Source organism: Ursus arctos, unplaced genomic scaffold (genome assembly GCF_023065955.2).
Source record: "Ursus arctos isolate Adak ecotype North America unplaced genomic scaffold, UrsArc2.0 scaffold_19, whole genome shotgun sequence".
Classification (NCBI taxonomy): domain Eukaryota; kingdom Metazoa; phylum Chordata; class Mammalia; order Carnivora; family Ursidae; genus Ursus; species Ursus arctos.
In genome coordinates this window covers 39,924,825-39,942,408 of record NW_026622863.1, presented here as the reverse complement: position 1 = coordinate 39,942,408, position 17,584 = coordinate 39,924,825, and the positions used below count along the sequence as shown (strand labels likewise).

The 17,584-nt window shown below is 38.7% G+C and overlaps 1 long non-coding RNA gene across 1 annotated transcript in view; it reads left to right on the top strand.

Annotated features, from left to right (window-relative positions):
- The window catches only part of LOC130544126 (uncharacterized), a 218,557-nt gene that overhangs the window by 38,935 nt on the left and 162,038 nt on the right, over positions 1-17,584 (top strand). Inside the window, exon 2 of the long non-coding RNA XR_008960137.1 lies at positions 11,516-11,621. This is a non-coding gene — a long non-coding RNA (uncharacterized LOC130544126). The remainder of the gene's footprint in view (positions 1-11,515; positions 11,622-17,584) is intronic.

Here is a 17,584-nt window from a genome sequence, read left to right as displayed (position 1 = left end):
GAGAACACCCTCTCTCTCTCTAAAATAAATAAGTGAATCTTTAAAAAACAATAATCGCACAATTCATTGGCATTATTTGCATTCACAGTGCTGTGCAAAAATCACCACTGTCTATTTCTAGAACTTTTTCATCACCCTAAACAGAATCTCTGTACCCCTTCTCCTCTCCCATAGCCCCCATTAACCTCTCATCTACTTTGTCTCCATTATTTGCCTACTCTAGAAATTTCATATACATGGAATCATATGATATTTGTCCTTTTGTGTCTACCTTATTTCACTAAGTATAATGCTTTCAAGGTTCATCCATGTTGTAGCATACATCAGACTTAATTCCTTGTTATGGTGAATAATATTCCATTGGGTGTATATGCCACATTTTGTTTACCTGTTCACCTGCTGATGGACAACTGGGTTGTTTCTACCTTTTGGCCCTTTATACCTTATGTTACTAAGAGTTCTGTAGCTGTTGTCTTTGGCTTAGGTCTTTGAATCATTCTGAGTTAATTTTTGTATGTGGTGTAAGGTAAGGTTCAACTTTATTCTTTTGCGTGTGGCTATCCAGTTTTATAGCGCCATTTGTGAAAAAGACTGTTCTTTCCCCCAAAGTTGTCTTCACAGTCTTTCAAAAATAAGTTGACCATATATGTGAGGTTTATTTCTGGGCCCTCTCTTCTGTTCATCCACATGTCTGTCCTTATGCCAGCATCAGACTTCTTTGACTATATTTCCTTTGTAGCTAAATTTTGAAGTCAAGAAGGGTGAATATCCCAACAATTTGGTTTTCAAGATTGTTTTGAGTATTTGGGGTCCCTTGAAGTTCTATATGAATTTGAGGATTGACTTTACCTATTCTGCAGAAAAGACCAATGGAGTTTTGATAGGAATGGCATTGAATTGCAGATCACTTTGGGTAGTATGTCATCTTAGTTAGCAACAGTAAGTCTTCCAATTATGAACATGGATCTTTCATTTATTTATGGCTTCTCTAATTTCTTTCAGCATCATTTGATAGTTTTCAGTGTACAAATCTTTTTCCTCTTTGGTTAAATTTATTCCTAAGTATTCATTCTTTTTGATGTTATTATAAATGGAATTGGTTTAGTCATTTCCTTTTTGGAATGTTCATTGCTAGCATGTAGAAAAACAACTAATTTTTTTTTAAGCCCCAGCATGGGGCTTGAACTTACAACCCGAAGATTGAGACCTGAGCTGAGATCAAGAGTTGGATGCTTAACCAACTGAGCCACCCAGGTGCCCTGAAGTGCAACTGATTTTTATGTGTTGATTTTGTATCTTGCAACTTTGCTGAACTCATTTATTAGATCTAACAGGGTTGTGTGTGTGTGTGTGTGTGTAATATTAGGATTTTTTATATATGAGATCATGTCTTCTATGAACAGAAATAATATTACTTCTTCCTTTCTATTTAGATGCCTTTTATTTCATTTTCTTGCCTAATTGCTTTGGCTAGAACTTCCAGGACTTTGTTGAAAAGAAGTGGCAAAAATGGGCATCCTTGCCTTGTTCCTGATCTTAGAGGAAAAGTTTTTAGTTGTCCGCTGTTGAGTAAGATGTTAACTGTGGGTTTTCCATATAAACCCTTTATCATGATGAAGTTTTCTTTTATTCCTAGTTTATTGAGTATTTTTATCATGAAAAATGTTGAATTTTGTCAGATGTACTTCTGCATCAATTAATATGATCATGTTTTTTCCTCCCCTTCATTCTATTAATGCGATGTCTTACATTGATTGATTCTCACATGTTGAATCATCCTTGCATACTGGAAATAAATCCCACTTGGTCATAATGTATAATCCTTTAAATATGCTGCTGACTTTAGTTTGCTATATTTTGTTGAGGATTTTGTATCAATATTCATAAGGGATAATAGTCTGTAATTTTCCTTTCTTATAGTGTCTTTATCTGGAGTTAGGAACTAGTCCCTCTTTATCAGCTTTTTTGAAGGGTTTGGAAGGATTGATGTTATTTCCCTCAATTTTTAAGAGTCCTTTATATATTAGGGTACTGCTCCTTTATCTGTGATATATTGCAAATGTTTTCCCCCTGTTTGTTCTGTTGCTTTTATTTATGGTAAACTACACACACACACACACACACACACACACACACAGAGAGTCAACTTTATCACTTTTTTCTTTTATAGAATTGGGATTTAGGGCTATAGTTAAAAGGGTCCTTTTCCTAAACTCAAGTTCAAGCAAAATTCACTATGTTTTCTTCTAATACTTGTATGGTTTTATTTTTATATTTAGATGTCTGATACTTTTAGAGTTTATTCTTGTGTATTGTGTGGGATATGGATCTAATTTAATTTTTTCTAAGTGATTGATCAATTGTCCTAGTACCATTCATTAAAAACTCCATCTTCCCCCCTGTGATTTGAAATGCCACCTTCATTATATACTAAAGTTTTAGGTGTACTTGAGTCTATTTCCAGCTTTCTGTGCTACACCATTGGTCTGTCTATTCATATGTACCATTCTACTTTCAGTATAGAATCTATATAGTATATTTTAATATCTGGTTGGACTAGTCCTTCTAGTAACATTTGTTTGTTCCCTCCCTCCCTCCCTCCTTCCCTTCCTCCCTTCCTTCCTCTTCTATTTATTTTCAAAGACTTTATTTTTTAGAGCAGTTTTAGATTCACAGAAAAATTGAGAGGAAGATGCAGATTTCCCATATATCCTATGGTTCTACACATACACAGCATCCCCCATTACCAGCGTTCTCCACAAGAATAGTACATTTTTTACAACTGATGAACCTACATTGACACATTACACTCCACCAAAATTCATAGTTTACTATAGGGTCCACTCTTGGTGTTGTACATTCTATGGGTTTCAACAAATATTTAATGACATGTACACATTATTATTGAATCATACAGAGTATTTTCACTGCCCTGAAAATTTTCTGTGCTTTACCTATAGCATTTATTTTTTAGTATATTCCTATTTTTTTAATATTTTTAATTTTTTCATATCACATTTGGTGTCATCTTGCCTAGTTCCATAAAAAAGCTTGGTAGGTTTTTGGGTTTAAATTTTTTTTTTATTTTACTGGTACTGCATTAAAATTTTTAAATAATTTAGGGAGAACTGATATCTTTATGATATTTTCCCATCCTTTCTAAGAGGGAAGGATGTTCTTAGAAAGGATGTCTTTCTATCTTTTCAAGGCTACTTTTATGTCTTTCAGGAGTATTTTATAAATTTCCTTGTATAGGCTTTGTATATTTCTTGTTAAACCTATTCCTAAGTACTTTATCTTTGTTGTTGCTGTAAATGGAGTTTTCTCTACTGTTCATCTTTATTCTTGAAGACTGTTTTTTTTTCTGGGTATAAACAGAGGCAACATGTGAAGTTATAATGGCTTTTTAAAAAAGATTTTTTATTTATTCATTTGAGAGAGAGAGCGTGCTAGCAAAAGCATAAGCAGGAGGGAGAGTCAGAGGAGTCAGAGGGAGAGGGAGAAGCAGACTCCTCGTTGAGCAGGAGGCCCAATGTGGTCCTTGATCCCAGGACCCCAGGGTCATGACCCAAGCTGAAGGCAAATGCTTAACCTACTGAGCCACCCAGGTGCCTCAAAATAATGGCTTTGTACCATTATGGTAGGTTGCTAGTTGTTTCTTTCAGCATATTGATGATAACACTGTGTGTGCTGTTCCCTAGCATTCATATTTTCTCTTGAGATATTAGCAGTCAGGTTAGCTGTTGCTCCTTTGAAGATTATATCTTCTTTTTTTTTTTTTTTTAAAGATTTTTATTTATTTATTCGACAGAGATAGAGACAGCCAGCGAGAGAGGGAACACAAGCAGGGGGAGTGGCAGAGGAAGAAGCAGGCTCATAGCAGAAGAGCCTGATGTGGGGCTCGATCCCAGATCGCCGGGATCACGCCCTGAGCCGAAGGCAGACGCTTAACCGCTGTGCCACCCAGGCGCCCCTCCAGAGAGAATTTTTGTTTGCTATATCAATAGTCTGGGTGCCCTACTAGGTTAGGACCACCTTATAGCAAGATCAAGGCCTGAGGTTCCCGGAATCACCCAGATGAAGCAAAGTCTTGAGGTCTTAACTCAGCTTAAAGGGGAGGATTGCTTATAAGACTTTGGGCTCTGCCTGGATCTTGCAATTTCACTTTTATCTCCTTCATTTTGTAAATTATACCTCAGTTTTTATATTCTTATCTTCTAAATTGTTAAATGCCATCCAGATAAAAGGCATATTGAATGCTGGGTTACTTCTCTGGGTTCTAACCTCTTAGATTTTGTTTCAGTAATTCTTTATTCTCTTTTTAGCTGGCCTCTGCTTTCAAGAAGATTTTTAAAAGTCATGTTTAATTCAGCTTTATTTGTTGCCCTTGAAGGATTGTTTTCAATCACCTAACCTGCTAGTAATTCATGGGTCTGTTCTGGGGACTCTCTTTGTTGTAAGCATCCAATTTTATTGCATTGTGGTCTAGAATATGCTTTATATGGTATAATTTTTTCAGACTTTCTTTGTGATATGATGTATCTTTTTTTTTGTTATCTACTTCATGTTGGTAGAAAATAATGTGTTTTCTGTAATTGTCAGGTACAGAGTTCTATATCTTTCCATTCTCAGACTTGTTATTTATGATGATTGAATCTGTCATATACATTTTATACCTTCTTGATCTGTCAGTTTCTGAAAGTGGTAATTTAAATCTCTTTATAATATTTACTTTATATATCTTACACATTTTTTAAAAAATTTTATTTATTTATGAGAAAGAGAGAAAGAGAGAACAGGGGAAGGAGGAGAAGGAGAGGGACAAGCAGACTCTTCACTGGGTGCGGAGCCCGACGCGAGGCTGGATCTCAGGACCCTGAGATCATGACCTGAGCTGACACCAAGAGTTGGACACCTAACTGACTGAGCCAGCCAGGCACCCCATTTTATACATTTTTATATGTATTGTTAGATATAAACAAGTTAAGGATTGTTATCGCTTCCTGGCTAGTTTTTTTTATTATTATTTGATGCTTCTTTATAATGCTTCTATTAATATCTGTTTTGTCTATTTATAATACTGCTGTTCTAGATTTCCTTAAGCTTTTCTTTTTTCCTGTTATTTTCTACTTTATTTATTTATTTTTTTACATTCACTTTGGTGTTCAACCATCACCACGACTCATCTTCAGAATTTTTTTCCTCTTTCCAATGGAGATTCTGTGCCGATTAAGCAATAATTCCCCATTGCCTCCTCACCCCAGCCCTTGGCAACCACCCTTCTACTTTCTGTCTCTGTGAATTTGAGTGCACTAGGTGCTGCATATAAGTGGAACCATACAATATTTGCCCATTTACTTCACTTAGCATATGTCTTTAAGGTTCGTCCATGTTGTAGCATGTGTTAGCATTTTGGATTAAAAAATATATTTTTTTCTGGCATTCCAATGAAACAGAAAAATCTTACAGTCTTGTAAGAAAACCACTAGCTGGGCTTCCACAAGGGGCAAATGCTATAGCAGAGGTGCCACTTCTGTGGGAGAGAGGAAGAAGATAACTGGTCTCTCATTCAGGAGGTAGTCTCCCAATTAGCCAGCATGACTGGGGCCTCAGTTCATGTCATGTCTGAACTGGGAACCACATGAAAACTCCTGCATCTACCACTTCATCTTCCTGTTGGAGAGCCAGGCCCTACACTGCTCTTCCTTGGTTTGCCTTTTTTAAAAAAATTCTTATTTAAGCTCAAGTTAGTTAACATATAATGTATTATTAGTTTCAGGATACATTGGTTTGCTTTTTAAATCAATCGATCAGTTAATCAATGAGTTAAATTTTACCTATTTGCTTTATATCCTCCAAAAAGTTTGCAAATTTTCAAATATCACCTTCTCTCTTTTTAGTGTTTCATTCAATTTATTTTTCGTGTGCTTTTTCTTCTGTTATATTCAGAAGAGTGTAAGATTTCTAGATAGGAGAATATATTTCTTCTGATATATGTATATGGAGTCTAATTCATTATCATGAGCCAGAAGTTCTTTGGGGGTATTTATATTACTTTTATTTCTCTTAAAATAATTTGAATTCAAACATTAATTTCTGTGACAAAATTTTAATATATTTTTGCCACTTAAATAATGTATCCTGAATTAGAATGTTTACTAGTGTTATGAATATTATATAAACTTTGTTGATAGAAAATATCAATATTTCTGTTGTTCTTCATGGGTTTTTAAAAATTGTGGTAAAATATATATAACATAAAATTGATTTAAACCATGTTTAATGTACAGTTCTGTAGCGTATTACATATAATATTAAATATATAATATTCCATTGTGTGTGTATATATGAATATATATGTACATATATACAATGGAATATTATTCATACAATTCAACACACACACACACACACACACACACACACACACATGCACTTTGGAACATTGGAATATTATTCAGCCTGAGAAAGAAGGAAATCCTGCCATTTGTCACAACTTGGGGGAACCCTGAGGGCACTCTGCTATGCTAGTGAAATAAGTCAGACAGAGAAAGACAAATATTGAATGTAGTCACTTATATGTGAAATCTAAAAAAGCCAAACTGAGAGAAACAGAGAGTAGAATGGTGGTTCCCAGGGGCTGGGTTAGGGTTGGGGAAAATGGGAAGATATTGGTCAAAGGGTACAAATTACCGATTATAAGTTAATAAGCTCAGTTATCTAATGTACCCCTTGTGATTATAATGAATAATGCTGTATTATGTACCTGATAGCTGCTAAGCAAAGAGATCTTAAATATTCTCATCACAAAAAAGAAATGGTAGTTATGTGGTGAATCGAGGTGTTAGCTAACGTTATGGTAGTAATCATTTTGCAATATATAAATGTATCAAATAATCACATTGTACACCTTAAACTTACACAATGTTATATGTCCAGTATGTCTCAATAAAGCTGGAAAAAATAAATAAAACATTCAAATGATGAAAAGGGATATTCCCAGAAGGAGAAGAGCTTGAGTTTGGTCTGGAGTTAAAAAGAGTGAAGGTGGGAGGGGCGGGATGGACAGCGGCTCTGGTTTTTGTTGTGGTTAGGAGGTGAAGTGGAGAGAAGGTTCCAGAAGGAGCATGCTTGTTTGAACTTTGTAACCAGCACCAGTGGAGGGAGTGCCCTGGCTTTCTTACAGGTTGGGCTAGATGTGGGGCAAAGGGGAAGGAAAGTGTGTTGGGGGCTGGAATGCCATCAGTGGTCAAACATCAAAAATAGATTCTATCACTGTATCATAGATCTAATTTATTTATTTTAATGAGTATACGGCATTTTTTTTTAAAGTAGGCTGGGCTCAAACTCACTCTGAGATCATGATCTGAGCTGAAATCAAGAGTCGGACACTAAACCAACTGAGCCACCTAGGTACCCCAGTATATAGCCTTCTATCAGGTGAAAAAGAAAAACCCAACTTATTTTTCAATTTTTCTACTAAGGGACAATGATATATTTTATATTATTTGACTATAAGAAACAGTTCTGCAGTGAACATATCTGTACAGAATCTTTGCAAGAGTTTTTCTGGGTGAGCTGCCAGGATTTGGAATTGCTGGCTCAGAGGGTGTCCTGATCTTCAGGTGTACTAGACATTGCCAGATTGTTCTCCGTGGGAACTGTATTAACGGACACTTCCATGTCTGGAAGCAGTAGAGTTTGCACTTTGTTCCAGGGGTGGTGGGAGGCCATTGGACTGGGAGAATACTCTGATCCGAATAATGAAAAGGTAAGCTGGGGGTGGTGAGTGGGAGTGGAAAATGGGGGGGGGGCAGGTACAAGGCTCTTGTACAAGAATACCTTGGATGGGGCTGGTACTGGTGACAAATGGTGGAATTCAGGATATCCTGTGAAGACAGACTTCACCAAACTTGGTGGATTGGATGTGGGCTGTGATAGAAAGCCTCTTAGTTTGTAGTCTCACTGCTGAACTGGGGAAGACTGGACAATGAGGGGACTAAAGGGTGGGGGAGGACTTGAAGTTGTTTTGGCCATGTTAAGTTTAAAACACCTGTAAGCCGCGCTAGTAGAATCGTGGAATGGGCAGCTTGCTATGGATGCTGGTAGCTCAGGGGAGGGGGAGGGGCTGCAGAGCTACCTTTAGGGTCCTATTTAAAGCCCCAGGCACGGAAGATTCTCTAGGTGTATAGAGAGAGATGAGAAGAGGTTTTCAGACTGAGCTCTGGGAAGGGGAAGCGAATCTAGCAGGAGGAACAGAGGTGGAGGCCAGTGAAAACAGAAATAAAACCAGGAGACTATGGTGAGCCAGGAGCCACACAAAGACAGTACTTCAAGCAGAAGGGAAAAATCACTGTGTCAAATGCTTCTGATGGATTAAGAGGAGCTCTGAGAACAGACCACAATCATCTGAACCCTTTGGTTACTTTTAATCTCTGATTTTCCTATATTTTGACACCTTAAGTGTAGTTTTCAGTCTTTGTTAATATTCTTGGGGGAGGGGGAGTCCATACTACCCTGCAACCCCCATTTTAAGGATAGCATTAGAACAAGAATGGAAAAAATTAAAGAATTAAAAAGTGCTGGAGGCCTTGTATCTGTTGGTAGCCATTTAACCTACCCCATAGTGGCATCCTGGTGTCACGCAGCTGTGTATATTTTTAAAAAACCCATCCAAATGCTCTAGAGGGCCTTTTATATCACGAGTTAGAACTGCCTGGAAGATCCGATTGGCCCAATTCCACAAAGAGGGTTCCAATAGGTTTTAAAGCCTTCTGTCTCATTTCTTTGTGCATTTGTTATTAGCTCAATAAATAATAAATAGAGGAATTACCCAGTCACTAATTTGCATTTTTTATCAAGTCGAGTTCATGTTTTAATACATTGCCATTTTTTGTATTATTGAACATGTGCTATGATATGCCTGTAGTTCAAGTATAAAATTATTTTTATTATACTATTTTTTCCTTCAAACGTACATATTTTCTTCAGCTATAGTTTTTGCCAGGATGCTTGTTCACTTATTCCTTCTCTGGTCCCATTCTGGTGATGTCTTCTAGTAAAATGTTTGCTTTCTTCCTGAATTATTACATTAAGAGAATTAATATTTATTGTTCTCTGACCCTAAGAGTGACTGATGATACATTTTTAAAAGATGCCTAATTTTTCTTTTTTCTTTTCCTCTCTTTTCTTTTTAGGCATAATATTCTTTGGCTATGATGATGTTTTAGTTTAGTGTTGCCCTTTTAATGGTTACCTATATTTTTAGGGAAATGTTGGGTTGAGCAGTGTGAAATTGCTGGTATTTGGCTATACATATGGCAATTTCAGATGGCTCAACCTAATGTTTTTGTTTGCTTTAGGAATATTTCTTAACACTCACTCGGCCTTTTAATTACATTTCTAGCTTTTGGTTGTCACAGATTAATTTGATGAGAGCTTGGGTAGTTTGCTGATCCCATGTGCTCTCTTTTCTCAAGGGATTGCATTCTTGGCTTCCTCACCCTGAACTTGAACTTTTGAGGACCACAGGCTGCATACTGCACTCTAGCCCTCTTGCACTACATTCTGAAATTGCTAAAACCTGCATAGAAATAGCAAAGAGACTTCACTTTTTAGGGAAGAGTTGGATATGGATTGGAGTGTTGAAGGTGTTTAGAGCCTTGTGGATATTTGCAAGTTTTTTCCATTTTATTAGGGCTGCTGCTAGTCTTGGCCTGGGTGAGGGCACCTTGCCCAGCCAGCCTTCCTGCATCCTTCCCGTGCACCTTCACCCTCTGGAGAGATGTCGTATCCATTCCACCCTCTGCTTTCCTTCTCCTCCATCTTCTCTGCTGGCCCCTTATTATAGGCCCCTCTTCTTCTTGGGGATATAATAATAATAATAATAATAATAATAGTAGTAGTAGTAGTAGTAATAAAAATAGTTTCCATTTTATGGAGGACTTAGAGCCAGACACTGTATTTTTTTACATGTATTTGCTCATTTAATGTTCCCAATAACCCTCTGGTCATAATAGGTACTATTATTACACTCAGAGGTGAGCAGAACCCAGCTACATAATTTGTAGGGCCCAGTGTGAAATGAAAATGTGGGACCCTTTGTTTAAATCTTATTAAGAGTTTCAAGAGAGGGATAGCAGAGCATTAAAGCAAGCACAGAGCCCTTCTAAGTGTGAGGCCCTCTGTTACGATGCAGATCATAGGCCAATGAAGCTAGTCCTGAGGTGAGGAACCTGAGACAGAAGGAGGTCAAGTGAAAGTCTTGCATTATGAGATGATGAGCTTGTATGAAACCCAGGTCTCTAGCCTCCCAAGGCTGACTCGTTTCACTGCTCTGCTGTCCTGTAGGAACCTCCTGATCAGTCTCTCTTTCTCTGGTCTTACTCTCCTCCACTCAACCGGGAGAGTGGTCTTCCCAAGCTGAAATCTGACCACAGCACACTCCTGCCTCTTCTGGGCCACCGCCTTTGAGTAAATCCTCAACTCCTTGGCGCAGAACCCAGGACCATGTAGGATCTGGTCTCTGCCAGTCCCCTGGCCGGCCCCCAATCTCATCCCCTCCCCACATGGACCGCATATGCTTTGGTCATTCTGACCTGCTTGAAGATCTGGAATGTGCCATGTTGTTTCTTGCCTTCTTGGTTATCATGTGCTCATCTCTCTCCCTAACATCCCCCTACCCTCAAGTCTCTAGCAAATTCATATTCATTTTTGAATATCCAGTGTGACTATTTCTTTCTGTCTGAAGCATCCCTGAATCACTCTAGCAGAGCTGGCGCCTTCCTCCTCTGTGCTGTCTGTATCGTGAAATCATGTCTGTCCAGGTGCTTTATTGCAGTGTGTTCGGTCATCTGTTTCTTGTGTCTGTCTCAGACCACGCTGAGCTCTTCATGGGCAGGAATGGTGTTTTAGTTGGTGTTGTGTCTCCTGCGGCTGCCCCAGGGCTTGATGTTGGGTGTGTGTTAGATCAATGCTAATTGTGTTGACCTAAACTCAGGACTGGCCTGAGGAGGGATATGATGATAGTTGAACTGGACCAGGAGAAAAGTTGAGAGCATTGGCCACTGGCAACAGACCCAAAGTGTCATCAGACTGAAAAGATGTAGGTTAGATGGGTACCTATAACAATTGTGTGTTTGTGCTCAGCTGGGACCAAGGGTAGCCATGAACAGGAGTGTCCAGGCCTTTCACTGACGTGAGGTAACACCCGATCATGGCACGTGAGCCCATCAGTACCAAGGACAGTCCCTTGGAGAAACCGTGGGAAGCTCCTGTCCCTTGAGGTCACCATGGGGGAAGAGAACATACTGGTTGCTCAAATGTGGAAGGAAATGATTTTCCCTTCTTCTCCCCTTAGGTAATTAATTAATACTTCAAAGAGAATTTCAACTTTATGCAATGATTTCTATTAAAGCCCTGAACAGAAAATATAAAAGCAGCAGCTTTGCTAAATAAACCTAAGTAATTAGCCATCTAATCAGTATTTTAGAGTTTATTCTTTTTCATTTCATAGGTATGTGCTTTTCAACATCCCGTTCTGCCAAGGCCACTGTGTGTGTGAGCTTTGTGACCTGACCATCATCATAGCCTTGGAGCGTGTTGTGTCTGGTGGGCAAAAGGTAGGATCATTTTTCTTGAGAAAATTTTATGGGTGCTTTTGTGTGCCTTACCCCAGGAGTATCCTTCCCTTCCTTCAGCCGCTTTCACTGGCAAGCCTTCTCTTGAAAAGGTGTTTATTCCTAAGCTAGATAACAACTATGTAGAAAGCTTTTACCAAACTTTTTTGAAGGTATAACTCTGCATATTTGCGTTGCTCTATTTTATGAAAAAAAGATGTGGGGCTTTTGTTTTTCTCCCTTCACTGTGTGGTCACATGGACCATTTCCCAGGGTCCCCATCTTTGCTGTGTTTGGGGGACATTTGGAGTCATGTTCTGGAACATGAGTAGATCATGAGTGGTTGTCACAGCCAGCTTGAGAAGGGTGTCGCCTGAGTACAGTGGCCCTTCTCTTTGTTTGCATCTGTATAGTTTCTCTGTAGTCTCCCTCTTTCTCTTGCTCTCTCTGTCTTTCTTGATATTTAGAAAGACTTGAATTTTGGTCCTACTGGTTATCTTTATGGTGATGCCTTTGTATAATACCTTAAATACCCATCCCCTTTTTGGTCCTGTGTATTGGGTTCCCTACCATGAGTTATGTTTGGAATAGCTTATAAATCTTCTCCATTTCTTCTCTCCAATCCTGCCTCTGATTTAAAATAAAACTATTTTACTCATAGTTAATACTGATAGGCAATTGGTGAGTTTCTTCTTCTATATATGCTCCCCTTACTCCTCTCATTTTTCATGTTTGTGTTTTATCTGCGTTGTAAAGCATGTCAATCATATGGTCCTGGCACCCTTACCCCCATCACCAGGTCCTCATTCTATAGTTAAATATGCTCAGTACCTACCACGGGTCCTTCACCAACCCTCTCCAGTCATTTCTTAGCTGTCTGAAGTTTGTTTTCTAGTAGATGCCTTCAGGAAGGGCTCATGGGAACAATATGTCCTGAATCTCCTTTGTTTCTGTATTTATTTATTTCAAACAATCACAGACTTACAGAAAAGTTAAAGATTACACCAAGAAATCTTTTCCCTACAAATCATTTGCAAATAAGTCACTTACCTGATGCTTTGTTCCCCTGAATATTTGAGTGTGTTTTTCTTACAAACAAAGACAGTCACCTACAATAACCTCAATATTAGGCAAATTGCATTGACACACTGCCAAGATCTCATACTCAGACAAAACTCCAAGTTTCACCAAGTGTTCTGATAACATCTTTTAAATAAAAAAGATCCAGCCAGGATCATGCATTACGTTAAGCGATCACTTCTCTTTACCTCCTTCTATCTGTTACATTTCCTCAGACTTTCCTTGACTTTAATGACCTTAGTGCTTTCCAAGATAACAAACCAGTTAATTTATAGAATGACCCTCAATTTGGGTTTGTCTGATGACATCCGATGATTAGACTCAGGCTGTACGTCTTTGGGGAGAATACTATGAAAGTGATGCTGTCCAATTACACTACTGGGTATTTACTACAAATGTAGTGATCCGAAAGGGCACCTGCACCCCAATGTTTATAGCAGCAATATCCACAATAGCCAAACTAGGGAAAGAGCCAAGATGTCTATCGACAGATGAATGGATAAAGAAGATGCGATATATATATATAATATACAGTGACATAGTACTCAACCATCAAAACATGAAATCTTGCCATTTGCAACAACGTGGATGGAACTAGAGGGTGTTATGCTAAGCAAAAGAAGTCAATCAGAGACAGACCATTATCATGTGATCTCGCTGATAATGCGGAATTTAAGAAACAAAACAGGATCATAGGGGACGAGAGGAAAAAATGAAACAAAACGAAATCAGAGAGGGAGACAAATCATAAGAGACTCTTAAGCATAAAAAACAATCTGAGGGTTGCTGGAGAGGAGGGGGGATGGAGGGATGGGGTAACTGGGTGATGGACATTAAGGAGGGCATGTGATGTAATGAGCATTGGGTGTTATAGAAGACTGATGAATCACTGACCTCTACCTCTGAAACCAATAACACATTTTATGTTAATTGAATTTAAATAAAAATAAATAAGTTTTAAAAAGTGACGCTGTGTTCTCAATGCATCCTATCAGGTGACACACAATTTTGATTTGTTCCACTACTGTGATCACTTGATTAAGGTGATGTTTGCAGGCTTCTCTACTGTCAAGTTACTCTTTCCCTCTTTGTAGTTAATTAGCACTTTGTGGGGATAGACTTTGAAACTGTAAAATAACTCTGTTCCTTATCACACTTTCAATTCATTCATTCATTCATTCATTCATTCATTCATATCAGGCTCAAGCTTTCCTATTTCATTTGGTAGATTATACTCCATTATTATCATTATTTATTCTTAAGCTCAAACTGTCCCAGATTTGTCTCACATTTGCATCTTTGTCTATCATCCATCCATCCATTGTTCATCAATCAATCAATCAATCAATCAATCACATACCTATGTATCTAACTGGAATCATATCAATACCTCCAATTCCAATTCAATACCACAAAGTTCATTCTATTTTACTCCTTTTCTTCCTTTCTTCCTTCCTTCCTTCCTCTTTTTTTTTTTTTTTTTGAAGATTTAATATATTTGTCAGAGAGAGAGCGAGAGCTCACAAGCAGGGGGAGCAACAGGCAGAGGGAGAAGCAGGGAGCCCGATGCGGGACTCGATCCTAGGACCCTGAGATCATGACCTGAGCCGAAGGCAGACACTTAACAGACTGAGCTACCCAGGCATCCCTATTTTACTCCTTCTCCATGTTTGTATCCCTTTTCTTCAACAGTGAGAAACTGGCTCCTATTATCCTTAATGTAGTAACTTATTTGTGCAACTCTCCTGCAAGTAGCAGATGTCCCAGCCTGATTGCCACCCTTGCCCCTTGCATGGATGCTCTTCTTACTCTGCTTGGGATCTCACTCCCCATTTCAGGATGTCCCCATGTGGATGCCCTCTTAACACTCTTAGGCATTTATCCCCTGTGTCCCATCCCTCCTACTCGGCCTCTGACTCCCTACACTGGAGTGCCTCCCCTCCCTGCCTCCACATACATTGATGCCCCCCTTCCCTGCTTGGGCTTTGGCACCCCAAGCCAAATTGTCCTTTTCATCCCATTTGGACTGTGACTTTCTATGTCAGGCTTTACCCCTCTGTGCCCCAACACCCCTTGGCATGCCTCCCTTGTGTCAACGTCTTCCTCTTCCCATTAAAGCTCTTCTAGGTGCCCTCCTCTGTGAATACCTTCCTCAACCCACTTGGACTTTCGCATCCCACTTTGGGCCATTGTGGCTGCTCCCTGCCCTTATCCCCACCCCCTGTGCAGGTGACTACCTTGTTTTCCTCTACGTGCTGGCTGAGCGAGGACTGAACTGTTCTGGAAGGGAAGGAGGAAGATGAAGAAGGAAGAGCTGATATCTGATATCTTATGTGCTTGTAAGAAATTGGTCTGTGACTTTATACTTGAAAGGTATCCAGGATAAAATCTTTGGCAAACATTATCTTTCCTGGAGGATCTGAAATATGCTGCTCTTTTGTGTTCTGGTTTTGAAAGTTACTGTTGAAGAGTTTGATGCCAAGTTGATTTACTTTTCCCTAAGAGTCTCTTTGACTTTTTGCCTAAAGGCTGTCTAAGTTTTTTTTTTTCTTCTTTATGGTTCCATTGTTTGACTAGAATGTCTCAATATTGACCATTCTGGGTTGATTTTCCCAGGTACATGGTGTGTCTTATAAATATGAAGGTTCAAGTCTCTTTTTATTTAAGAGAATATTTTTGAATTATACTTTTTTTAAAAGTATTTTTTCAGTTCCGTTGCTATGGTTTTCTTCCCATGCATATGTTGGCTCTTTTTTGCTTGTCTTCTATGTCTATCCTTTTTCTCTTATGCTCTTTTTTCCTTTCTTCATTTGTTTTTGTTTCCCCTTTTTTCTCATTTTCAGAAATTTATTCTCTTAGTGTACTTACCATGGTTTCTAGTCATTCCTTTGTGTTTAGTCTTCACCTCTGACTTTTTTTTTTCTTTTGTTTAGATTTGTTCCTGAGCTCTGTCAGCTCCTTTCATACATGCTTTGTGTCCGGCCATCTCATTTCTGATCTTTCTTCTCATTTATGCTGTTATTTCATAGCTTCTACTATTTTCTTAATTTCATTTAACTCATTTTGAAATATGAGCTCACTGTTTTCATCTGCTCTGTAGTCATATTTTTCTGGTGAATATTTGTTTACTGAACATATGTTATGGGAACCATTTTTCTCTCTTTTTGATATTTTTGAATGAGGGATTGACCATAATCTTTTTCTGTTGCTGAAGTTGTATTTTTGTTTATTTATTTCTTTATTTATTTACTTATTTTAGAGAGCGAGACAGTGCTCATGAGCGGATGGAGGGGCAGAGGGAGAGGGGGAGAAGCAGACTCCCCACTGAGTGTAGAGTTGATAGACGGCTCCATCCCATCACCCCGAGATCACAATCTGAGCCAAAAGTAAGAGTCCCTGGGTTAACTGACTGAGCCACCCAGGTGCCCCTGAAGTTGTATTTTTAGAAGAAAGTTTATGTGTAGGGCTTGGGAGTTGAGCAGAATGTCTCTCTCTCCTTTCTTATTCTATCACAAAGTTTTTAATGGTTCTTTTGCATTCCTCTCTTCAATGCTTGTGATATTTGCTTCCTCTTGTCCCCTCCCCCGCTAGTATTTGAACATTTTCTCTCTTTCATGCCCAGGTGCCCTGCCCTGATCATCTTGGGCTGTACTCCCAGCTGTATCTCCTCAATCTGGGCTCTCCCTTTCTGGAAGAAAGCCCCACTGGGAGTTCCTGAGAGTCCTGATGGTCAGCTGCTTAGGACCTTTTGGTCTTCCTGTGGTGGCCTTGCTCTCACCATGAACCCCCTTCCCAGTTTCATCTGTTGTGCCTAGATCCACACTTGAGTGGGAACCCCTCCTTTTGGAACTCACCAGTAGGTGTCAATCTTTCATTTGCCCAGCTCTTAGGATATGGGTTTCTCCTGTTTCTGGCCTGTTTTCATTCTCTTGTGGGTCTCACTGTTGACAGTGGGTGGCCCCACCCACCTGTATTATGTTGTTGAGAATTCTTTGTGACCTAGTTTTATTGATGACATCATCCATGAGTTTTGTCTTTTGCTCTCCTACTTAATCTCCTTTTTAAGAGGGGATTTGGGGAAATTACAAAACCATGCTGTCAACACTTGTATCTTACTTCTCTCTTTCTTTTGTCTGTTTTCACAGCCTGGACCCCATCCATCTCTGTGTGGTTTTTTCATTAGGGCTTAAAAGAACCCTCTAAGGACCCATTCTATATAGAATGACTCATCTCATTCTCTAGTGTAGATTCTTGGCTCTTATTCCTGTTAGAGGTATTGGCTGTGCAAAGTCACATGAGGGAGCAGCAAGCTCTCAAATTTCTTATGAGGGAAAGGGGAAAGCCAATAGGATTTTAGAATGTGATAAAAATGGCACATTAATTTTTTTGTGTGTTTTGTTTTGTTCAGAAGTGATCATGTTGCAATGTTTTGCTACCAAAAGGCCTGATTCAGTACCACATACCCATATTTAAAATAAAGGAAGCATCTTGCTTCTTTATGTTTTTGTCTTTTTTTCCCTCTTACATTAAGTCTATTTTATTTTAGTTTGGCTTTATGAATTAACTGTAGTACTTTCAGTAGCATCATGAGCTAGGATTTTCTGATACACATGTTTTATTCTGGGCTTGAGTTCAGAGCTTGCCTTAGCATTAGGGTTAGTGTTGGTCATAATTTTGTATTTTGGGTGTAACTGTTGTCAGAACCTATCTCAAGACCCTCAGTTTATTGCCACTTTCTCGGCTGTAGTAGTAATGAGTGTTGTTTTTAAATATCTTTAAGAGATTGCTAGTATCTTGTGAAGTATGATAAGATAACCCTTGTATTATTTAATATAAACATGATTTCTTCTTATAAGTTATGACTTTGATCTTCAAAATACTTTGTC